General features: G+C 47.5%; 1 protein-coding gene across 1 annotated transcript in view; it reads left to right on the forward strand.

The window, feature by feature from the left end:
- Nucleotides 1-844: 844 nt before the first annotated feature.
- The window catches only part of Lzts1 (leucine zipper tumor suppressor 1), a 55,730-nt gene continuing 31,079 nt past the window's right edge, over nucleotides 845-25,495 (forward strand). Inside the window, exon 1 of the mRNA XM_006989571.4 lies at nucleotides 845-1,048. The gene's annotated coding sequence lies outside the window, so the exon portion shown is untranslated. The remainder of the gene's footprint in view (nucleotides 1,049-25,495) is intronic.

Consider the following 25,495-nt stretch of genomic DNA (forward strand, 5'->3'; position numbering starts at 1 on the left):
TGAATGGTTGCTGTTTTTCAGTACTGGGGATGGAAACTAAGGCCTCAACCTCTACCACTGAACTGCTTCTCCAGGCCGCCCCTCTTCATATTTCCACTTTATATTTTGAGACAAGATCACACTTCAGTGCTTAGGCTGGTGCTGAACTCGTTTTGTGTCCCCCAAGCAGGCCTTGAATTTGCAATCCTCCTGTTTCAGCCTCTCAAGCCTCTGTGATTACCGGCTTGTACCACCAGGCCCGGCGTCTGAAGTGGCAACATTTGAATTGAAATTTTTGAGGAGTAGAGCGCAGCTGTTCTTGGCTCCAGTCTGTAAGCCGAGCGGGGCTCGTAACCCCTCTAGGCCGCTAGTTTGGTCCTTGAACCAAGAAATCCAACCTTTTGTAAGGGCTGGGGCTGAAGTACTGGCGAAATCAGTGGTAAGAGGTAGCGGCAGCAGAGAAGAGAGGAATGCAGAAAATGGGTAAAGGAAATCCGAAGGCGAACAGAATGCAGGTAGTGAAAGCAGGAGCCGAGGAGATCGTGCAAGATGGGGAAAACATGAGAAAGCGAGAGAAAGGCGGAGCAGACGGGAGCCCCCGAGTGGGGTGTGATGAAACGAGAGAGAAGGAACTGCGAAGCGGGACCCGCGCGGGCTGTGGGCGCAGAGGAGCCAGGAGGTCGGAGCAACCCCAGCTGTCAGCCGGGAACAAAGGCCGGGGAGAGAGCAAGACGGGGCGCCGGCAGCTCGGGCCAATGAGTGGCTTCGACGCTGGTCCCGCCCCGCCCGTGCCCCGCCCCTCCCCGCCCGTGCCCCGCCCCTCCCCGCCCTCGGCTGGGGACCCGGCACAGAGGCCAGCGCGCCCGAGCAAGCTGGCGGGCGCGGGGCGGCTACTACGGGGTTCCAGTCCGAAAGTTTCTCTGCCCTTCTGCTGCTCCCGGGAGCGGGACTTGAGCGCTGGGTCCAGCAGCTCTACAGAAAAAGAGACAGGGACACCACATAAAATACACCGAAAAATCAAAATCTGCAGCCATTTGCAGCTAGCCCCGAGGCGCAGGAGGACAGACAGGTAAGGTGTGGGTTCCCCGGGTCCTGTTCCTCCCCCGCAGAGTGTCTGCAGCCGTGCCCGCCGCCCAGACGCAGGGAAAGCTGCGCTCCCCGCAGCATGCCACTTCGGGGGTGCGTCCGCTTGTCTGTCGGTCTTTGTCTGTCTGTGCCTGCGTCTGTCTAGGTGTCTTTGTTTCTACATGTAACCGTCGGGCGGGAGGGGCGGGGGGTCTTCCCCCTGTCACTGCGTGTGTTGCTGATCTGGCCCCAGCCGGGAGTAAATGAGGTGTGTCAGTCAATCATTCTGTCTTTGTCTCTGTTAGACGGGGGTGGGGGTTTGGGGGGGGTGTTTCCTCCCAAACTGAATTTGATCTTGGAAACGTGTTAGGTGACATGAAGGTGGAGGTGAAGAATTGAGATCACAGGGACTGAGGCCCCAGAAAGAGGATCCAGCGGTTGGGGACTGGCTGGCTAGCGAACTTTACCTTGGTGGTGGAACTTTGGAGGTGCGTTGTGTCTCTCTGGAAGGAATAACAGTGAATAAGCTTGGACGGAGGGACACACACACTTCATTCACTCCTTCTCCTCACTCACCACAGGCGGCCTGATGCCCTCTGCCTAGGCAGCTCATTCTGCCCTAGCTTAACTGAGTAGCAACAGGCAACCAAGGGCCAGGTGATGTTTCCTTTCCTGCTCCAAGTGGAAGAGATTAAACCCTGGGGCACGTGGGTGAGTATTCTGCTCGCCCTTGGGTTGCCAGGCCTGGGAAAGCGCTGCAGACCTGTTGGCTTCGGTCCTCAATTTCCCAAGCACAAGGGATGTTTAGGAATCCAAGCACCTATGCCTTCTGCCCTCAGCCTTCATGCATGGTCCTTGAGTTGCTGTTCAGCTAATAAGGTAGCACTAGGTTCTGGGCAGCCCTCACAGGGGCTTTTCCACCAAAGGGACCCCTCTCTTTGCCGGAAGCACAATCTTCTAGAGTCTCAGAGCCCATCCACAGAGAGATAAGCTGCCTGCATGCAATCCTTCCAGCCCGCAGACCCTGGCTGCTGGTAGGGGCATTTGAGGGTTTGTAACCTGAGCTTCCTTCAAGTTCAAAAACAATTTTCTGCAGGAAGGCAGAGAGAAAATGGAGGTATTTGAAAGGTTATTAGAGGTAGATTTTATAGGGGTAAGAGTGTTCAAGGTTGGCACAGAGCAGAGTGTGGGCAGGAGTCTGTGGGCAGAGAATACACCCTAATCAGGCATGGTCCACACCTTGTATTTATCCAGCCCTTTCTTCTGACTCTTTTCTGTGCATCATAGACATTATCTCATTTGTTATCTCCTTTATCCTCACAGCATAACTACCAGGTTAGCATAAGACATGATTTACTCTGTGTCTGCCAGTGAAGAAACTGAGGCACCAAAAGGAAAGGGTGTTCCCCCAGGTCCCAAAGCTAATGAGGTCCAAAAAAGCAAGCACTCACCTGCTTGAGGTGAGAAGAAAAGTCTGTGGAAAGAGAAAGAAGAGCATCTTTCTAGGGAGTCTCTATGCAAGTTGGAGGATCAGACATTTGCTTTTGCTCACTATTTTATTTTTAATATTTTAATGTGTCTAGCAGTCTTGGTGCACTCTGCAAGGCAAACCTGCTTTAACAATTCAGTCTGTGCACTTTCGTGACTGAAGGAGGAGATATCCTTGTCTGTCTATCTACCTCCGGTGGTCGGCAGGAGCTGAGGCAGAAGAGGTGGCTGGGTGGAGTGGGCTGGGTGTGCTCTGAGTGTGAGTGTGCACAATTGCCATGCAGTGCTAAGAAGCCAGATGACTGCATGTATGGGTGAAGAAGGAGACGGGGCTGTAACGAGATAAAAATGGCCTTCTAATCCTGAAAACTTATTTTTATGCCTTTGCGCTTGTTTAACATTCATTTCACAAATTTTCATTGGGTGCCACAAAATGCAAGGCTCTGAGACCTGCAGTGAAGCTTAGGAATGACTACCCCAGGCTGGAGCTACAGGTTAGCTCAAAGAGTGCTGACTTAGCATGCAGGGGCTCTGGGTGTGAGCCTTAGCACTACAGGCAACAACTTCCTAGGATGGTGCAAGATTGTAATCATACCTTGCCCAGGAGGATCAGAAATTCAAGGCCAGTCTTGACCACATAGGAAGTTCAGGATCAGCCTGGGCTACCTAAGACAAGCTCAAACGCACAAAACAATAACAAAGAAAAAATCCCGTCAATAAGGTAATGACCACCTATTTTAAGCAACTTAAAGCCAACTCATGAATGAACATTGTTTTAACCGCAGGGACCTGCCACTGTAGGATAGCCCCCCACCTATCTTTTCCTTAGGTCCAGACCCCATACCTTCTGAGATGATTACTACCGTTTGGGGCTGTTACCACAGCTTCCCAAGAACTACCGTTTCTGAGGCAGAGACCGTACAGTGAGTCCCCGCTCAGGGTGTAGTGTCTGACTGCTTGGACTAGGCTCTTAGTAAGTGCTTGTTGAGCAGAGCGTTAGGAAAGAGGGCTGGTAGGGAACTCTGGTTCCAGGGGTGGGTTTCTGCATGGGCACACTTCACTGGTAGGGCCTCTCACTTCCCTTGCTGTTTTATAAGGCTCTGCCTAGATAAGCCTATTTCATCCCAGGCCCTGGTCCTAACAGTTTTTTAGAACCAAGAAAGCCCTCACTTTACCTACTCTGTCAACTCACAAAAGCAGATTTGATAGGAGAAGGTGCTAGGCCTGATTTAGACCTGGGGTCTGCAGTTTGTGCATTCAGAGCTTCAGGGCACATAGTTGCCGAACAGTGATAAGGGTTTTTTAAAAAGAGAGTTTCCAACAGCCTGGGGACTCCCCAGCCATTTTATACTTTAGCTCTTTGAGTCTGCCTCCGAATGGATCTTGCTGCTGCTGCAATTTGGACACTCTGAGGCATCTGAGGGATGTGAACTGCTGTGGTGTTTAGGGAGGTGATTTGGCCATGCTTGACCCAAGGCCAAGACTACTTCACATGCTCTTAGCATTGTCGCTCATTATGTCTCATATTGTGATGGCTACATATGCTCCCAGGGGCCCATGACCATTTTAATTTTCCTTTGGAAGATCATTACTCAAGCTTGAAAACCTGCATCCCATTATTATCTATTCAAGAACTGTTTTGAGACAGGGTCTCATGTAGCCTGAGCTGGCCTGAAGAATGACTTTGAATTTCAAAGAATAACTTGGAATTTCTGCTCCTTTAAATAGTACTTAGATTACAGGCATGTGCCACTACACCTGAATTCAGTGCTAGGGATCAAACCTGGGTCCTTTGTTGTTGTTGTTGTTGTTTGTTTTTCGAGACAGGGTTTCTCTGTGTAGTTTTGGTTCCTGTCCTGGATCTCACTCTGTAGACCAGGCAGGCCTCACAGAGATCCTCCTGGCTCTGCCTCCAAAGTGCTGGGATTAAAGGCGTGCACCACCACTGCCCGGCTAAACCCGGGTCTTCATGCATGCTCTACTAACTGAGCTATGCTCTCAGCCCTCATTTCACTATTTGTTAAATGGCTTGTCTATGTGAGATGTCAGAAAAATGGGTGATACTTTTGAAAAGGTGAACTAATGTGTGGAGGCTCCACTTGGAGATGATAATTAGAAAGAGAACCTAGCATTTATGAATTAGTGACAATCACACTGAAAATGGGATCACACCATCTTTAGCCCAAGAGCTGTCTCCAGATGGAAGTGAACTAGAGATGCCAGAGAGAAGGTGGTCGGGATCTCAGTCTGGAAGATGAACCTGAGCGGGATGTAAAGAGAGGAGGTAGAACAATGTAGGTAAGGTCAGTAGTCCATGTTGCAGCTGAGAGCTTGAAAGAACCTCTTGGGGAGGCTGCTGTCTCCCTCCTGAGAGGGGTGGATGAAAAGTGGTGGGTAATGTCTCCATTCGTTTTGTGGCTTGGCCCCCACAGTTACTCCTCTAAGGTTAAGGGGAGTGGGCAAGAGACCTAAACTCAAGCCTGGCTGGGCTGGCCTCCCAAGCTCTTTAGCAGAGTCATCTTTGTAGGCTGCTACTTCCTCGAGGTCCTGACAGCCACCTCCTTAGATAGTTCCAGAGCAGTGATCAGTGATGGGGATTTTGGAAGGGCTTGCCAACCAAGAAGTATACAACGGCCTAGAAAGCGATTTATGTCAAGACCTTCTTCTTTTCTTCTTTTCTTCTTTTCTTCTTCTTCTTCTTCTTCTTCTTCTTCTTCTTCTTCTTCTTCTTCTTCTTCTTCTTCTTCTTCTTCCTCTTCCTCTTCCTTTTCCTCTTCTTCTTCTTTAGATTTTATGGGACAGGATCTTATGTAATTCCACCCCCCACCCCAGTTAGCCTCGAACTGTCTATGGTGCCAAAGCTAACCTTGAAGCCCTGAGCTTCCAGGGCCAGCCTCTCGAGTGCTAGGATTAGAGTCCTGTGCCAATACAGGTCCAGGTTTGCTTTTGAATGGATCCAAACTTCCCCAAAGAATTATTTTATAGTTCTTTTTTTGGTATAGAAGCTACACTTTGAAAGAGAACTTCCTGTTATTATCACTGAAAACCTCCCAACTGCCCTATGCTGTTCCTTCTCCCTTTTGGCAGATGAAGAAAAAGTCAAGGACTTCACCCAGGATTTTCAACTGAGTATTGGGCCCTAAACCCAATACTTGACTTGAGTTCTAGTTACAGCATAATTATGAGGCTATTGGGAGTCATTTATTTTTATTTTCTTTTCCTTTTGGGGGGAGGGAATAGTGCTGGATGTAGAACCCAGGGCCTTGCATGTGCTAAGAATGTACCTTAGTTCGGAGCTAGTCTCCCAGCCCCTGGTCTTATTAATTAAACAGATGTATGCTCCCTAAGTTGGTGGCAAAGGCCTAATAAGCCAAGAAAGAAATAGCTTTAAAATTTGGGCCAGCAGGATGGTTCAGTGGGTAAAGGTACTTGTCACCTAGCCTGACTATCTGGGTCCTACAGGGTAGAAGGAGAGAACTGACTCCTACAAGGTACCCTTGGAACCACAGCATGTATGCCCCCAAAGAACAAACAAACAAACATAGTTAAATTTCTTAATTGCAAGAGCTCAGCTGCTCTAATAATTATTATAAATTGAGGATGATAAAAGCCTCAAATTTTTCTTGAGTTTTACTGTGCTTCTCTTAACCCCTAAGTACTATATACATACATGCCATATATCTGTTAAGCACAAATCAAGCCAGGAAGTAGCTAGGGATGGGATATCTATTTGGGGTTTACTTTAAAGAATGACTTTAATATGTTAGATTTCTCTTTAAAATTAGTTAATTCCTGACATTTATTGATACAGTCCACATTGAAATTAGAGTCAATGCTTCCCCCAAAGAAGCTGAATTAATGATATGTAACTGGAATGGCCAGATTCATCTTTCACCTATTGCACCTTGTACATAGCAGGTAAGTTCCAGAATAAAACACGGCCACAACCTCTTTGCTGTGAGTCAACACACTGTGTGGAAGCCAGGCTCCTGGGTTTATCACCCATGGAAGCTTCCCCCAGGTGAGGGTGGAGTGTCATAGGAAGAAAAACATCAGTGGGCACATGGAAGGAGACGACGGCACAGAGACGGGACCGTCCTAATCAATACAGTAGAAGTCTGATTCTTCTCACTAAGTGACAGGCTAAATTGTCACTGAAGCACATGTGCTGTGGGTTGTGTCCACTACCTGGAACAAAGGTGGCCCTCTGCAGACGCCAATAGCCTTGCTGTGTCACTGTGGAAGAGATGACTGCCCTCAGGACGGCTGCCAGAGCACATATTCTCTCTCTCTCTCTCTCTCTCTCTCTCTCTCTCTCTCTCTCTCTCTCTCTCTCTCTCTCTCTCTTCTCCCTCCCTCCCTCCCTCCCTCCCTCTTTCCCTCCCTTTCTCTCCCTCCCTCCAATTTATTCATTCCCTGACCTTGTCTCTCCTTCTGAACTATGCTTTCCTGTGATACCCATGCACACACACACACACACACACACACACACACACACACACACACACACACACACACACACGCACAATCTCGTCACGTGACACAAACCTTCAGTGACTCTCAGCATCTTCAAACTCGAAGGCCCGCGCCTTGTCTTCCTGAGTTGCTTCTCTATGGCATGACCTGAGGTGTGTTCAGTCGGCCCACTCCCTAACTCCACAGGACCTCAATTTCTATCACCCCCAAGAGCAGTTTGGGGTCACTTCCTAGCTGCAGTTCCTCCCAGGGGAGGGTCCAGTCTGGTGGAAACCCCCAGCTTGAGGGCCATACGAGGGGTCCCTCAAGTCGAGCTGAGATCAGGGAAGGGAGTGGCTTTTGCTCTGTGCTCGCTCTGAACCCTGGGTGTGCATCTCATCCAGTCGACTTCCAGGTGGCTGGTGCAACCCCTGCCCCAGGCGCTCAGGGCAGGGCTGTGTACTTGGCTCAGTGACCTGCTGGCTTCGGGGGCAGCTTCACTCTCTTGGCTGTTGCAAAGCCATTTGATGCTAAATCACCCTCCTCCTGGCACCCTGGACTGCTAAATTGGTCTCAACTTGCTGTACTTCCACCCACCACCTTAGTCATTATTCGCTGGCAGCATTCAGAGTGGGTGTAAAGCAGCCGAACATTAGATTCCTGCTGTAAAGGGAGAATTGAGTATAGACATGCATGGAGAGGGGAGAGAGGGAAGGAGGTAAGAGGGAAGCAGTGAAGGGGGGCAGGGAGACTTGGGGTTTGCCAGCACCTTGTCCTGGATACCCCAATGACATCGGCTGGTGGGGCTGTGCCACATGTCAGGGACACGACGCATCTGAGGGGCTGTTCCTGCTGGTCTAGGAGGAAGGAAAGGAGCCGCAAGGCGAGACTCCCACCCTCATAACTCTGTTCCTTGAATTCTATAGTACGATCTTGCTGCTCCCAGTGAGCATTTGTCCTCAGGTGGTAAGATTTCGCTTTTCCGCTCTGACTTTCCTCCCAGCTGAGATTATAAACCCTTTGAAAGAGAACGAGGACCATGTGTCCAGTGCCCTGAGCACAGGCTGGATTGACCCTAATGACTGAGACTGTGGGTAGCCAGGTTTATGGTGGCCCTTTGGGTTTTCCGGTGCTATCCAAGGCACACAGGAAGAGGAACGTAATGGTGAAGAGTCCTGAAGAGCTTGGCTACCATTTCAGTGAGAAAGCTTCAGGGAGGGAAGGAATTACATAAAGATCAGACAGTGCAGAGGAGCAGAAACCCTAATATGTCCCCCAAGGCTTCCTCCAGGACACATCTCTTGCCTGGCATTGTACTGGGGGTTGCAGAAGCTGAAGACCAGAGCGTCTGTGGCTGCAGGAGGCAGGACAGAGCACCGGACAGGAGCAGTTACCCTGCGTTGCTGATGGCGTGGGTCTGGTCATCCAGGGAGAGGAACACACTAACCCAGGCGGGCTTGAGAGTTAGTGTCCTGCTGGACCCAGGATCCCTCCTTCTTGCCCTCTGCTTGAGCAAGGTAACAGAGAAATACTGGCAACAAACGGGAGCCCCCGACACAGCTGAGGAGCACTAAAAGCTGTCAAGGGAGGGAGACAAGGAGCCCCAGGGCTGCACCTGACCTTCCACTTGACCCCATCCTGAGCTAGGTTCACCCAGCCCCTGAGCAGCAGGGTCATGGGGAGCAGTGTTCCAGAAGAGAAGCTGAATGTGCAGGGCAGCTGTCTCATTATGGCAGCCTTCAGATATTTAGCCTCAGAGCCCCTGGTGGGAGGTGGAAGGGCATCCCAGCCCTGCGAGGGGGGGAGGAGGAGGAGGAGGGAGGATTGTACTGGGCTCACATCTTGAGACAACACCCCCTCTTCACTGATCAAATTCCCCCAGCCCTAACGCCTCTGTGGCGCCGGCAGACAAACCGCACACAGGCAGGTGGGGGAAAACAAGAGAAGCCTAGAGGAGCACCCCCCCACCCCCACGCCCCACCCCCACCCCCCACCCCCCTCCACCTGCACAGTAAAGGGAACTGGTTGCTGAAGGAGGCCCTGGAAAGAGTTTCCAGCTGCCTTGGGCTTCTCCCCTGGCCAGACTTGCAGCTGCCCCTGCTCAAAGTCTCAACAGCCACAGTGGCTGGTGGGCAGGTGTGGGCAGCGACCATGGCTTTTCCTGAGCCTTCGTTTTCTCATCTATCAGAGTAGGAGAGCTGCGTCTACAGCCTCCCTGAGCCCTCCAATAGCACCCCCAGACCTCTGTGGACTTAGAAGCCTCCTGGAGTGATTTTACACAGGACCTTACATTAAGGGTTCAAGGCTAAGGTTCCAAATTGCTCAGAGAACTAAAAAGCCTGCCCGGCTTCAGTGGTAGAAGAATTCCTCAATAGCACTCTATCTGTATGTAGCACCTGCTCCTTGTCCCTCATCACGCCACAACAGTTCTTCCCCACATTGCTTTTACTCTACTCGGCTCTGAGAAGTCTCGGTTTGAACCCCCAGATCTCCTGCCTAGCAGGAGAGTAGAAGAACCCTAAAGACATACGCGCCAACCCTGTATGGGGTAGGGAGGTTGACAATGATGAAATAGGGCTTGGAATCAGGCAAACAACCGGCAAACCAATGAAATATGTAGTTTTAATTGTCAAACTTAACACAATTGGCATTCACCTGGAAAGAGTCTCAATGAAGGATTATCTAGATCAGGCTGGCCTGTGGGCATGCCTGTGAGGGATTATCTTAATTACGTTAATGGACGTGGGAAGACTCAGACTAGATACATATATAATAACAACGTAATATATATGTGTGTGTGTATATATATATATATATATATATATAATGATATATGTGTAAAAATAATCAAAGAAAAAGAGGCCATCAATGTGAGGAGTGAGGGGGGACATGGGAGGGATTAGAGGGAAGAAAAACAGGGGGCTGGGGGTGAGAAATTAAACATTTTTTTAAATAAAAAAATAAAAGTGGATGGCACCATTCCCCGGCTTTGGGTCCTGAATTTGAGATGAGAGGGCAAAGAGGTAGGAGCAGTAGGCATGGATGTGTTCCTTTTCTCTCTGCTCTTGACCGTGAACATGAATGGCTGGTTCGGGCCCCTGCCTTGACTTCCCTCCAATGATGGACTGGGACTGGAAGCTAAATAACTCTGTCTCCCCTAAATTCATTCTATCAGTGTATTTTATCACAGCAACAGCAATGGAGCAAGGACACCAGGTTTTAGACCTGGCTCTGCTGCCTAGTGTCTGTCCGTGTGCCTCTCCGCGCCTCAGTTTTGTATTTGCTAAATGTATTATGTCTTACATAGAACTGCTGTGGGAATCCCATGAGCCAGTGTAAGCAAATTCATGTCAAACATCGGTAGCCCAATCTGTCAGTGTCCTCCCCATTAGTTTCAAAGGAAGCTGAGTTCCCTGTGTGTGAGAGAGAGGGGATCAAGGAGGGACAGGTAAGGGTGCATTAACATTTTATCAGTTGACTCTGGCGACTGGAATTAACCTGATGACCTGATTAACAACTGAAAACCCTGGCAAGGAGTAATTTCCAACTTTGCCCCTGATCTCCATCTCACTCGACCATTTGACTAAATTTAAATTCAGACTACCTGAGAAAGGATGCTGGATAATGAGTTGGTGTTATTTTCTTGAAGTTGGCACTGAAAATTAATTTCTTGGGACTGGAGAGATGGCTCAGTGATTAAAAGCACTGGCTGCTCTTCCAGAGGACCCAGGTTCCATTCCCAGCACCCACATGGCAGCTCAGAACTGTCTGTAACTCCAGTTCCAGGGTATCTGACACCTTCACACCAATGCACATAAAATAAAATTTAAAAGAAAAAAAAAAAGAAAATAAATTTCTTGCTCAGAACAGCTAGTGAAAAATGCCCAGGAGAGGCAGTGGGTAGGGCGATAGGGTTGGGGACCATGCAAACCAGTTGGGCTTCCTTGCACCCCACCAAATACCAGGTACTCCATCTCAATCAGGATGTGTACAGACCCAGGGTAGGAAGAACTATGTCCCGCCTGACAATTGTCTGGAAAGGGGTCCACTCCCCTCATTTTCTTCTCCTCCAGCCTCCTGCTTCAAAGCCAGTGGCTTTCCCAGCTGATTGATTCCAGGATTATTCTGGCACCTAAGGACAGGAAGGAAAACAAATATAAAGGAACTTCTCTGTGTGTTCACCTTATGGTAGTTCTTTAGATTCAGGATGGCCCAGGTCTGGCTGAGTCTCCCCAAGAGGATGCAAAGCATGATGGGGTTGAATCCTGCATGGGAAGACGAGAAGCTTGTCTCTGCCTAAATAGCTTTAGACAAAATCGGGCGGGGGCAGACTGAGTAGGCCTAGGAGAAGCTACTTCTATTGGGGACACATTTTTCCTACCAAGGAAACATCCAAATGCTCCCACAGGAAATGTGTAGGCTGGAGTTTAATGCACCATCCAGGAGGACTTTGTATTGCTTTCCTTCTTCTCCTCCTCGCCCACCCCTTCTAACCCCCTCAACACACACACACACAGTGGAGGAAACTTTTCCCTGGTGAAGGTGTAGCTGTGTGTTGAGGTGACTCCCTTGGAAGGTACGCAGCTGTTAAAGCGTCCAATCTGAGGGTCTGATGTGAGAAGCTGCTCTGTTGGAGTACAGCAATCATTTCCCTAATATGTAAGCATCCACCGGGGTGGTGTCGCTACCCACGCCAGCCGGGCTTTCTTAGCTGCTGGGAAGTCTAGACGAGGGATGCTGTGCAGGCTGGTTTGTCAAACTTGATTCTAGAACTAGGTGTGAGGACCATAGCTCTTAATCGACTCAGAACCCCTAGGAAGCCCAGGCATTTCCCTCCAGGCTGTCTCATCCCTTCCACTTAAATTACAAACTATTCAGTGGTGGGAACCACCCACCTGTGGGCAGAGTTCAAAGACTGCCCTCTGCACAGTCCCAGAGATGACTATTAAACTCCCACTTGACCTTGCTTCAGAGATTCCCAAGCTGAAGGGAGATAGGAAACTTGTTAATGAAGCACAAGGCAGCCTGGAATTGTACCTTACTCTCCTTTTGGGATGCCTGCCAGAAGTCAAAACCATGGTGCTACCTTGAGGTCTCTGATTAAGCTGTCTCTACCCAAAAAGGCCCCCAGGAACATGTACCCCAGCACAGGAAACATGAAGAGATGGCAGCAAGCTACTGTCCTTTCCCTTTCCTGCTTTTCACCAGCCACTGCAAGCTCCAGGACAAGGGACCCGGAGGCGGGCAAGGCTCTCCTGGGAACTCACAATTGTGGGGCTGGTTTAATTGCAGTGCTGGTCTCTGGCCTTGCCCAGACCTGTGCTTCTCAGGCAGCTGGACTAGGCAATCCGAGGATAGAGTAAGGGAAGCCTCTTTTGAGCAGCCACCTGCCTGCTTATCCTTCTTGCCGAGAGGGGCTTTCTCAATCTGAGACTTGACAGGTAAATCCATTTCAACCCTGAGGGACAGTAAGGGACCTTCTGGAGGTGTCCGGCATCTCAAGGGTCTGATTCCAGGTTTCCCTGGCCACGCCTACCAAACCCAGTGTGTGATCCAACATCCTGAGCCCAGTCTGGTAGTGCAGGTCTGGCATCCCAGCTTCTTGGAAAACTAAGGCATGCCTGGGCTGCAGAGTAAGTTCAAGGCCAGCCTAAGCCAGTTTAGGAAAACCCTATCTCAACATTAAAAAAAAAAAAAAAAATACCAGGAAAAGTTCTTGTGATGCAAGCATGAGATTGAGATCAACCCGAGTTCAGACATGTGGTGTACACATAAAAGGCCAGTCCTTGTCTAATCCCAATATGGAGATAATCTGACTTTGTCCTCTGGCTTCCACCCCACCACCTCCACTCCACACCCCGGCTGGGGATGCAGCCTAGTGATATGGTGCTTACCTAGCATGCATGATGCCCTAGGCTCAATCCCCTAAACAAATCTCCACTGACCCCCCTCCCTGTCCCCCACCTCTGCAAACCAACTCCTCACTCTTCTTGGCCCATGCCATAGAGGGGAGAGGGGACCTTGTATACCTTCTGTTCTCCTCCCTCCCACCCCGAGATCCAGAAAAAAAGGACACCTTGCGAGTATTCCTATCTAAACTTCCATTAGGTTTGTAGCATGAAGGCAGGGAAGAGGAAGCCAGCACTATGCATGCCTTCATCAAGAGGATGCTAGGGTGGGATGCAACAGAAGTGCCTCTGGCAGAGATGGATGAGTCCCACCTTATCCACCTCCGGGCTGGGTTGCTGGTACCTGCCTGAGATTCAAGGTAAAGCAAGCAGAGGTAACTCGGAGATGGTTTCAACTGATCCCCTCTGGGTCCAGGCTCTGTAGCACTTTGCAGGGACTAGGGCTACTCTCTCCCTTCTCCTGAAGGGGCTTCTGGCAGTTCCTTGTAAGCTAGCTGGGAAGATGCCATAGTGAACCTGACAGGCAGCCTGTCTGTCCTCCGGGAGTTTATAATCTATTGGCTAGATCAGTGATTGCTGAGCACTCTCCAAGCATGTTTTCAAAACAATGCCTCCGAATCTTTTATACTAATGTACTTCTGATACAATCTTTATTTTAGTCATCTCTAAAGGATCCAAAAGAAAATGTTCTCAAATTCTTTTGATCATGAAAAGACAGGAAATAGAGCCCAGGGCACTGTGAACCTGTGAATCTGGAGAAAAATATATGAAGAATTTGAGCCTCACTAATCCCACTAATGCCTTGAGTCACCAAGTCCCTTATGTTAAGGAAAAGAAAAAGAAAGAAAGGGGGAAAAAAACCCAACAACCAGGAATCAAGCTCTTATAAGTGTACCCCGGTGCCTTCACAAATGAGATTTCCCTCAATGCTGCCCAAGCCCTCTACCCAGCAGGGAAGAACGTTTAGCTCCAGGTTATAGATAGGAAACAGAAACCCAGAGAAGTAACAGCAAGGTCCAAGGCTGAGAGGAGAAGGATTACAGGGTTACAGGAGACCAGGATGAGTGGAGGGGAGGGCACTTAGGAAGGAAAAGAGGGCAAGGCCTGGGAGAGAGTTAGGGTAGGGTCTGCAGGGACAGGGAAGCCTACTGGTAAGGGGTAAGGATCAGGGTACAAATGAGCAGCCCAAACCTGATGCCATTGTTTGTTGGACTGTCACTGAGTTATGTTAACCACAGCTTGCATTTGAGGCATTGGCCAGACATAAAACTCAGAGTAATGAGTCACCTACTGCTGTCAGACAGAGTGAAAACTGTCCCTCTGAGATGGGATGGGGTTTTCACTTTGCATACATCATGATTTGTCCAGTACCAAAAATGTGTCAGAAGCCCAAGGCAGCTAACAGGAAACCCTATCCCCTATGATGCTTCAGGTGGGGCATAGCCTAAGGGTGGGGGCGGAGGTCAGCACTGGATTCCTGAGCTGGGGGTGGGGAGGTTTGCTGGCAACCTTTTCAGTGGAGGCTCTTATCGACAGACATCCAGGTCTTGGTTCTTTGGGAGGCAGTGATGGAAGGCTTCCCAGCTGTGTGGGGGAGGAGGAGACAGAAGGACAGTCCTGCTTCCTGTCCTGCTGAGCTGCCAGACCAGACAGCCGCTTCTTCCCCCTTTAGGGGGATGAAGCTTGCTAGGCAGGGAGACAGCACAGTCCTGGGGGCCAGAGAGAGATGGGAGTTGGTGTCTGAGCTGATACCACATGGAGTTGTGCCCAACACGCATCCAGCTTATATTAGCACAAAGTTGATGGCTATGCCTGAAGGATGGGGTGATAGCCTAGGCAGGAAGAAGGAGCCATCACAACAGACATTTGTTCAACCCCTTCATTTATTCTTTTCTACGTACCCTTCTGGGTATAAGACTGAAGTCTGCTTGCCCCATAGATGGCACTGATTTGGCCAAGCAGCGAGGAAGAGTCAAGAGCTGGGCAAGAGTACATCGGCAGCAGTACAGAGAGATAAAAGGAGCCAGGGTAAGTTTAGGAGGTCTATTAGAGCCAGAGCAGAAAGAGGGTACATGAGGAAGGGGAGGTCCAAGTGAGTGAGGATGGGATTTTGTCTCTGACTCCATTCTTCACTGAACATGCTCAGAACTATGGCTTCCAGCCCTATACTGACTGCAAAAATAAGTGCCCAACTTTGGTAGCTCTAAGCCCAGCGAGGAGCTGAGCTAGAAATGGGAAAGGAATCAAATATAAAGGCAGGAGATGGTGTGTAGGAACACAGAGTCCTAGATGTGCTCCTCATCCCCATGTAACACTGGACACATTTCTTATCTGTTTGGAGCGTCTTTCTTTGCAAGATTATCATGAGTAAATTTTTAAATAAAAAATGCATTGAAGTGTTTGTATATGTACATACAGAAATGTGTGCAAGTCATGAACGACAAGTTCTCCTATCAATAGAGCACATAGCAAGACATGGGGGCTTTAGCTGAGTATGGTAGGATACTAATCCCAGCACTCAGAAGGTAGAGGCAGGAGAAGCAAGGAGTTTAATGTCCTTGTCAGCTACCAGTGAGTTTGGGGCTAGCCCGGTTCTACAAGAGATCCTGTCTCAAAATGAAAACAAAAGAAACAAGAACTTTAAAATTAAACAAGAACAGAAACCGGTCTTGTTTTCCAGTTGCTAGCATGATGACCTATTTAAAAAATTATTTATTTGTTTGTTTATTTTATGTGTACACCAGAAGAGGGCATTGGATCCCTTGAGACTACAGTTACTGATGGTTGTAAGCTGCCATGTGGGTGCTGGGAATTAAACTCAGAACTTCTGGAAGAACAGCTAGTGCTCTTAAATGCTAAGTCATCTCTCCATAACTATGGAACGCTGCCTTTTATCTCTCTCTTACCAGCAGAATCACACCATGTACTCCTTTGTAGGTGGCTGATGCTGTTGTATATAGGACACTGTATACAAGAGAGGAGCCACTCTGTTATTCCCCTTTCTCTCTGGTCTACGAATGTACCCATCCACTAATAACAGGTGTTTAAGTTTCCAGATTTTTCCACTCAGGGACTCCTAACACAATGCTGCTAGGACTCTTAGAGAACATGTGACAACCTCTCCTAATGTGTATAAGAATGGAACATTGGGTCACATGCTCAGCTTGAATAGACATTCTGCCAGCATGCCCAAGGGTTGCCAAGAGCATCTATACTGTTGTCAACAGTGGTTAAGTTTCACACCCTCTTCATCCTTGGCAACACTTGGTATTATCAGGCTTTTTCATTTTCCCATTCTGGTTGTTATCTAGAGGCCATTACTTATGGCCTTGGCTTATACTTTCCAGACAACTAATCATAGTGAACATCTTTCTTGGCCATTGTATATCCTCTTATTTTAAACAAATCCCTTGTCTAAATTTTTTCACTCATTTTGAACTTGCCTTCTGTCTCTTTACTGAGAATTTGAGTTCAGTTTTGTGTGTATGTGTTCTGACAAGTTTCTTACCAGATATATGTATTGTAAATGTTTTTCCTCCACTCAGGGTTTTGTCTTTTTGCTCTTAATGGAACTCCTTGACAAAGAAAAACTCTTATCAGTATTTTTCCATCACAGTGAGTACATTTTATTCCCTGCCTGTGAGGTATTTGCAAAAATAAAGAAAATAGCCTCTATTTTTTTCTAGACGCTTTAGTGTTTTGCATTCTGTATTCCTGTCTATAATATTCTCAGGGTTGTATTATATATGTAATGCTAAGTAATAGTAATGATGAATGGCTTCATGACTCCATGGCTGAGGATATAGTTGGTATCATAATTGCCTACAATGCACAAAGGCCTGGTTTTGATCCCCAGTACCACCGCCAGGTGTGCTGGAACGTACCTGTAAGCTCAGAGTCTGGGAGTTGGGAGCAAGAGGATCAGAAGTTCAAGTCACACTTGGCTACAGAGTAACTGTGAGACCAGCTTGACCTAGATGAGACCCCAACTTTTGTTTTGTTTTGTTTTATTTTTTTAATGAGTTTCATAACCACTTGTAATCCCAACACTTGGAAGACAGAGTTCAAGGTCAGGAGTTCAAATCAGGAGTTCAAGGTCATCTTAAGTGCACAGCAAGTTTGAGGCCAGCCTCTGCTACCTGAGACCCTGTCTCACAAACACCCAAACCAATAATTGCTGTGGGATGTCTTTCTGTATGCTGTGAATATGTGTTGCTCTGATTGGTTGATAAATAAATCTGCTTGGCCAATGGCGAGGCAGAATAAGGTTAGGTGGGACATTCGAACTGAAGAGACGGAAGAAGAAACGAGAGTAGGGGAGATGCTGGAAGATGTGAAAGTACTATAAACCACAAAGCCATGTGACAAGACATAGATTAATAGAAATGGACTCAGTGAAGTTGTAAGAGCTAGCTAGTGAGAAGCCTGAGCCATTGGCCACACAGTTTGTAATTAATATAAGCCTCTGAGTGATTATTTTTTAAGCAACTGTAGGAATGCAGATGGGAGAGATTCTTCTGGACCATGGGGTTGGGCAGGACTGGAGAAACATCTGGCTACAAATAATAATAATAATAAATATAGATAGATAATAGAGTATCTTTTCAAATGGATACCAGATAACTCAGAAGTTATTTTCCCACTGCTCTGAGTGTCCCCTCTGTCATAACTCAGGTGTCCTGTGTGGAGTTCTGTTTCTGAGTCTCTTCTTTCTTGTTGGTCAGGTTGGTCAGTCTGTATAAGTATCACGTTTTCTTTTTTTGTGCTTTTTTTTTTCTTTTTGAGACAGGGTCTCGTGTCTCCCATGCTGACCTAAGTTCACTCTGCAGCTGAAGATAGCCATGAACTCTTGATTCTCTTGCTTCTACTAAATTGCTGGATCACAGGAATGTGCCAGTATGCACAGCTTGGCACTGTCTTGATTATGTCTAGAAACCTACACCCTCCAGCTTTAGTCTTGATTGATATGGATGTGGTGGTGATGACTGAAGGTATGGTGTGGGGAGATGGGTGAGATTGTGGGGATAAGATTTACCTGACCAGTAAATGAAGAATGCCCATGAAAGGAAAAAATGTGCAGATTATCTTACATGGACGTTGAGGGAGGTGCTAGAGACACAAATGAACTGGGTTACCAGTTCTTCCCTTCACAGTGTAGAAAGCCCTTTGACATTAACTGTGTCATTGATGCTCAGTGTGTGCCTATAGGGTCATCGGGTAAAAACTAAATCATTTTCAGAGATAGAAAGGGACTCAGAGCATTGAGAGGCTTGGCCAACAAGATCTCATGAAGAAAGTGAATCATAATTTCTACACATCACTTTTAAAGCTCCTAGCTCATACCCGTAACCCACAGCTGAGTCAGAAGATGGAGGGAAAAGGATGGATAGTTCGAGGCTAGCCAGGCCTATTGAGACCCTATTTCAAAATGAAAGTCAATCACAGCTTATTGATTTGTGATTTCATGGAGAGGTTTTCTGAGACTATCAGGTAGTAGCTTGGGTCTTAAAGAAATGAGGTTATCAAGTGATAGTGATAGAGTGTTGAAACCTATGCTTGGAATGACCTTTGTGTAAGAAGTTGGCAGCAAGGGATCAGGCAGGCCATCCTCTAGGATGTCACTATTCACTGAGCAGAAGATTGTAGGGGTCCTGAAGTAGGGGATGAGAGGCAGATGTGACACACACAGAGGAGAATGTGGCTACGTGCCTGGAATCCAGTCCACAGATCAGTCAGTGTATACCATACACACATGTCTGCAGAACACACCTTTGGAGTTCTTATTCTTAATTCTCTGAGAGTAGAGATAGATGATAGATAGATAGATAGATAGATAGATAGATAGATAGATAGATAGATAGATAGATAGAGACAGCGACAGAGAGACAGATAGACAGAAAAGCAAAGAATATGTTTTTTTTTTTTTTTTACTTTTTCTCAGCTAATCTTATGATTAAGACCAAAACAGCAAATTCTTTCCCCTTCAGATGCTCTGCTGGACTGATTCTCTCTCAGCTGCTGTAGGTCCTAGTGCCTGTCACATACACTCTTATAAATCTTTACAAGGGCCCCTGAGCTCTGCCTTTCTGAGATGGCTGGCCTTGGCCTTGGTCTGTGCTCAGACTGTCAGCTCAGCCCCTTTTATCTGTCAACTCCCTTTCAAGTGGCTCTGGCATGGCCTTGCCCCCTCAGTGGGAGACTGTACTTGATGGTGGGTGAGTGTGCATGCACAGCCCTTCCTTCCTCCACAGAGTGGGTCGGGTCACTGAGCTCTATAGATCTACCCAGTACACTTTAGGGAGCTGGTGCCAGCCTGCCTGAGAGCAGATGACAAAGGGATCCCTAGAGAGAACAGACTCAGTCAAGGCCATGTACCTGCCTAGTGACTAGTGTTGCGGAACAAGTCTGGTCGACTGATGATGTCAAGTCCGTTATCATTGCTGCTCCACCATCAAGAAAGACAGGTTGAAGGCTAGAGAGATGGTCTGGTGGGTAAAAACACTTCCACGAAGACTAATGCCTTGAATTGAATCCCTGCAACCCACAGAAGAGTGGAAGGAGAAAACCGACTCCAGAAAGGTGTCCTTCGACTTCTACACTTATGCTATGGCTTGTGTGCTCCCACACCCACGCATCACATACTGGCAATAATAACATTTTTAAAAAATTAAGAAAGAGAGTTTGAGGTACTAGAGAGATGTGACAAAAGGCCTGTCATGGTGGTATGAGCTTATAATCCCAGCACTGGGAGGTAGAGACAAATGGATGCCTGAGCTCATTGACCACCTGGCCTAGCCTAATTGGTGAGACAGTCTGGGGGAAAAAAGAACCAACACCTGAGGAACTATACCCTAGGTTGACCTTTGCCCTTCATGTACATGTGTACACACACACACACACACACACACACACACACACACACACACACACACAAAGAGGTTGAGCCCTTCAGATTCCCTCAGGTCCCTCCCTATCTGCAGGTTCTACATCTGTGCATTTAGCCAATACCTTGGATCAAAAATATATAGGGAAAAACAGTTGGGTCTGTACTGAGCATGAACAGACTTAAAGAAAAAATCATGATTTCTTGAGCAATACATTATAACAACTATTCACATAGCATTTACATTTTGGTGGGTGTTGCATTTAAAACACAGGAGACATTGTGATAAGTTCTATACAAATACACCACTTTCTATCATGGACTTAATGCCAGAGGTGGTGGCATAATTCTGTAATCAAAACACTTGAGAGGCTGAGGCAGGAGGATTGTGAGTTCAAGTTCTCAAAAAACCAAAGTCTGGGATGTAGTTGAGTGGTAGAATTCTTGTCTTAAAGAGGAAAAGGAGGAAGAGAGAGGAAGAGGAAAGAGAAGAGACTTGAGTATTTACAAATTTTGAAATTTGAGTGGATTCCTGGACCAGTCCCTGCAGAGGTCCAGGGATGATATCGTTCCATTGGTTTTGTTCTGGAAGAAACCAGTGCTGACATGGAAGGCTCCCATTGTTTCCAGTTCTTAAGGAAGTGCAACCTTCAGACTCAGCATGCCCTGTGCACATGCAAAGGAAGCCTGGCTCTGAGCAAGAGGACGGTCACAGCAGCTCAGGCCAGATGTTTAGTGGGCATCAGGGCAGGCAGCTTCTCCTCTATAGACTGGGCTTGCAGCCTACTGAGCCTAGATCTTTCCTCCCTTACCCTAGCCATGCCAACAGACTCAGCATCTTATCCACACTGTCCTTGATGTCTCACCTAGCATGGACTCTATATCCTCCCAGAATAGCAGCGGGGAGAGAGAATTGAGAAGAAACAAATTGTTCACTTGGAAATGACTCCTAAGCTACTGCGGTCTCTGGGCCTCCAGCAATGTCTTACTCTGGTTGGGCTGCTATGAAAAAAAAATTGTTATAGACCCCCATGGCTTCTAAGCAACGGATGTGTTTTCTCCAATTTCTGAGGGCTGATAAATTGAAGTTGGAGGCGCCAGCAGATTCAAGGTCTGGTGAGGGTCCAATTTCTACTTCAGGAGTGTGGGTTCTTGCACGGTCTCTGTGTGATGGTGCAGGGAGTGGATAAGGCAGCTTTCTGGGGCCTCTTTGTATAAGGATACCGATCCCATTCTTGAGGGCTCTACCTGAGCTCTACCTGCATGGGAAGTACTAACTACTTCCCAAAGGCCCTCATCCCATTAGGTCTCAGTAGATAAGTGTGTTGGTCTAAATGTAATCCCAGGTACCTGGGAGACTGGATTAAGAGGATCATAAGTTCAAGTTCTTGCTGGGCAGCAAAGTTGCTTGCTGGGGCTAGCCTGAGCAACTTAATAAGACCCACTCTCAAATAAAAACAAAACGGTGAAGATGTACTGAGCATATGGTCCAGTGCTTAGCTTCTGCTAAATACGAGGTCCAGCACCTCAAAAAACAAGGCAGCGATAACAAAATTCTTGACCATAGCAAACTACAACCCCCTTTTCCCTTCACACAGTTCCAAATATACCCGAGCATCTGAAGTTCATCCTGAGATTAATGAAGCCACTAGTGATAGCACTTGGCTTGGATACCTCCTTCAGAGCTCTTCTCTAGGGATTGTAACCCTCCACCCCAGGACAATCCCTGGTGGGTGAATATGGAAGGGAAACCTACAAAACGTTACTTAAAGTTTTAAATGATCTAATATATATGGATCATTTCCTATGTACTGGATTGCTATGTGAGATACCTACATATACTAGCATATCATCAAACCTTTAGAAAAAAACCTAGGGTGGGTGTATCAGTGGCTTTCAACTGAGGAAGATTTTGCTCCCCAGGAAATATGTGGCAATGTCTAGAGACATTTTTAAATGTCACAACTTGGGGTGGGTGAGTACAAATACCATCTGGGGGTGTTCTAAACTTGCTATATACACAGGACGGCATCGTCTACAAAGCATTATAGTCAAGCATTGTCTGTTGGCAGGGACATAGTCAAGACATTGATCTATAGGTGAGTTCATCACAGTGTGATTTATACAAAGCTAACAGTACAGGTCAGTCATCCCACATGGCTTCCTGCAATCAAGGGAAGCGTGAGGCTGCTGGATATTGTTTACAGTGAAACTTTTTTTTCTAGGTAGATAAAGGTATTGTATAACACACAAGCCAGTGTATTAGCTACTTTTGCCCTTGCTGTGATGAAGCACCTGATAGAAGAAGCAATGTAAGAAAGGGGAGCTTTATTCAAGGAAGGCATGCATGGTCTAGGTGTGTGAGGCAGCTGATCACAGTCATCTGCAGTCAGGAAGCAGAGAGAGATGGATGCTGGTGCTCAGCCAGCTTTCTTTTCTTATTCTATCCCAGAGTCCAGCCCATTGCTGGTACACACATGCAAGGCCTACCTTCCCACCTCATGTCTCCTGGGTGATTCTAAACTTGTCAAATTAACAATGAAGATTAGCCACCATAACAGGTAAAATAGTCATTTACGATCAAGTATTAGGTACCATACATAATTGTGTGTATATTATTTCATACAGCAGTGTTCACCAAAACCACATCAGTGGTGTGCCGTATCACATCTTTATAACATTACTAGATGATAAGATTTTCTCATCATTTCTGCTATAATAAGACTTTTATTGGACGTGTGTTAACCAAGCATTATTAATGTGGAGCATGACAATATCCAGTCTAATTTTTCAGCATTCTAAAGCTGAGAAACATACAAATGCAAAAGGAAAAACTTTGGTTCTAAACAGTCCAGGGGCTTCCCCAAGGCCTTTTGTCAAGGCAGATTTGGATTCTAACCGACTTCTGTGTGATCCCAGAGTCTTTTTGTCTTTTTAGTTACAAAACACCCCTGTGAAGGACCAATTGCCCTCTCGATGGGATCTGTCCTGGGAGAGAAGACATTCTGGTGTTTCTCACCAGGCAAGCAAACATCAGCCAGTGTCTGCTGGAGCAGGAGCCAGGAAGGCCCTGAAACAGCTACTGACCGGCAAAGCCTCTCCCATCAGGTGCTCTGAACATTTACTGGAGTTCATCCTCTTCCTGCCTAACATTTGAAATCTCTTGAGTCCACAAAGTGGCTTTGGCAGCACTGGCGGGGTATTGCTAAGAAGCCCATTGGCTTCTGGGCCCATGGGTCCCAGTGTCAACCAGGGAAGGGCCCTCAGTGAAGGGTTGGATTAAAATTGACCCTGACACCGGGCAGTGGTGGCACACGCCTTTAATCCCAGCACTCGGGAGGTGGATCTTTGTGAGTTCGAGTCGGGAGGCGGATCTCTGTGAGTTCGAGGCCAGCCTGGGCTACCAAGTGAGTTCCAGGCCAGGCTCCAAAGCTACACAGAGAAACCCTGTCTTGAAAAACCAAAAAAAAAAAAAAAAATTGACCCTGACTTAAACACTCTGCAGAGATGGTCAAACCTTAATGTCAGGGAGAATCAAGGCTGGTTCTGGGCACCTGGAGGTGGCCAGCAGGCACATCCTTTAGTGGTCAAGTGGTAGATGATCAATAACACGGTCCTTTGGCTATGTTTCTCTTATTTCGTATTTCATGGTCTTAGTTTTACTTTGCTTCTGATCATCTATCAATCGCCGCCTTAAAAGTGTTGTGAAGAGCTGGGGACCTAGCTCAGTGGAGAGCATTTGTCTGGCACTCACGAGGCCCTGAGTCCCAGCACCACCACCACCCCCCACCCCCCCCACACAAATAAAACAAACGAAACAAAAGGAGCAGAGCTGCTGGTTGAATGAAACGGGATTTAATGTAGGAAGTGGAAGATGTGTCCAGGAAGTGTGAGAGGACCATGCATGCATGGTGGAGTGCGTCTCCAGAATGAGCTGGTTCAGGAAGGATGGGACCGTGCTGCAGTATCTGGACTCAAGTCCCCGACAGTGCTTTAAGAAGGTGGCTGCCAGGATTGCCCTGCCCCTCCTCCTCCTCCTCCTCCTCCTCCTCCTCCTCCTCCTCCTCAGCTCTCAGCAGCCCTACATTTTCCTGGTATTTTTTCAAATAACTTGAGCACAACAGACTCCATCCATTAGAGGGGGGAGCCCATTCTGCATTCAGGCGACACTGCCTTTTATTTCAAGTGGCCTCAGTGCTAATAGGGACATGGGGTCTCAACACACGTGCACACGGCCCCTGTGCGTGTGGCTGATGGAGGAATTATCCCCATGAATGGGAATGAATGGGCAGGGACAATGAACTACAGTGAATGGGCAGTTGGAAGGGAGCCTTTCATGAGGCCTGAATGACAAGTGAACACCCAAGGAGGGGCCAGCAGGAACACTGACTACATCCAGAAAACCAGAGAGGACTTTTCTGCCTGACAGAACCAGACTGCCTGGGGGAACCAGAGTCCCTCCAATTAGCAAGATGACTGGGCAGATGGAAGCTGGAAGAAGCACGTACCCTTATTATGGGACTGCTCTGAGATCAGGGCTGCTAGTTCTTCCAAAGAAAGGACTGAAAACAGGAGGAAAGTGTGACCATGTCTTCTCTGCTGGAACTCGGGGTTAGTTGAGGGGGACAGCACCTAAGGGAACCAGTCTTTTTACCCCAGGAGAATGGCGTAAGGGTTCTTTTATCTCCTTCCTGTCTTAGTGGTACTTCTGCTTCTCAGTAGTATGTGAGTCAGAAAAAGAACGTTCGGTTTCTGAAGCCACAGTTCTAACAGCAACCCACTAACATTTCTTCTACCAACCTCTTTGAACCTCTCTGACACCTCTCCTCCCTCCACATCCCCACCCCCCACCTCTGAGTGGACAGTTTAGCTGGGTATATGAAGATGAATAAACTAAGGTTAGCCTAAAAGGATCCCAAAGGCTTGTAAAGGGTGACACACAAATAAAAGAACAAGTCATTTTAGAAATAACTGTTTTAATGAGAAAGGTCAGACAAAGTGGCAAGGTAAATGTAGGAAGGTTTCCCAGAAGAGGGATGTTTGATGTGGACCGGGAAGACTAGGCTTTCAGTGAAATAGAGGTGTCAACCCAGGGGGTTAAGTTGTGGAAGAGGTTCTTGGTGAGCCAACAGCCTTAGCAAGGCCATGAGGTGGTATGTGCTGAGTGTTCTCAGGAGGGCATAGGGAGGAACTGATAGAAGGTGAAGGACTGAGCAGAATTGGAAAGAATCAGGTGCTAAGATGTGCTCCGTACTCTGTAACAAAATACCAGACAGATCGCCTTAAAGGAAAGTTGCTTTGACTCTTGTTTTCAGAGCGAACAAGCCATTGTGGCTGGGAGGGCAGGGCAGCTAGAATGGTTCCATACACGGTGCCGGCAGCCTGAGGTGGGTTAGGTAGAGTATCAGACCAGAGCTGGAGGCTAGGCTAACCCGTGAATTAGTGACTCTTCTTGTTGGACAATAAAATACCTGACAGATGCAATAAACCACTCCCTTAGGAGGGAAACAAGGGTACAATCTGCTATGGTAGTAGAGGTTTGGGGCAGCTGGGAACCTTATGTCCTCAGTTAGGACTCAGAGCGCAATTGACACAGGTGCTCAGCTAGCTTTCACCTGTTTATGCATTCCAGGATTCCAGGCCACATAACTGTACCACCTATATTCATGAAAGATCTACTTGGTTAAAAAGTATCTGGAAATACCCTCCACGGATG

Source organism: Peromyscus maniculatus, chromosome 17 (assembly GCF_049852395.1).
Source record: "Peromyscus maniculatus bairdii isolate BWxNUB_F1_BW_parent chromosome 17, HU_Pman_BW_mat_3.1, whole genome shotgun sequence".
NCBI lineage: Eukaryota > Metazoa > Chordata > Mammalia > Rodentia > Cricetidae > Peromyscus > Peromyscus maniculatus.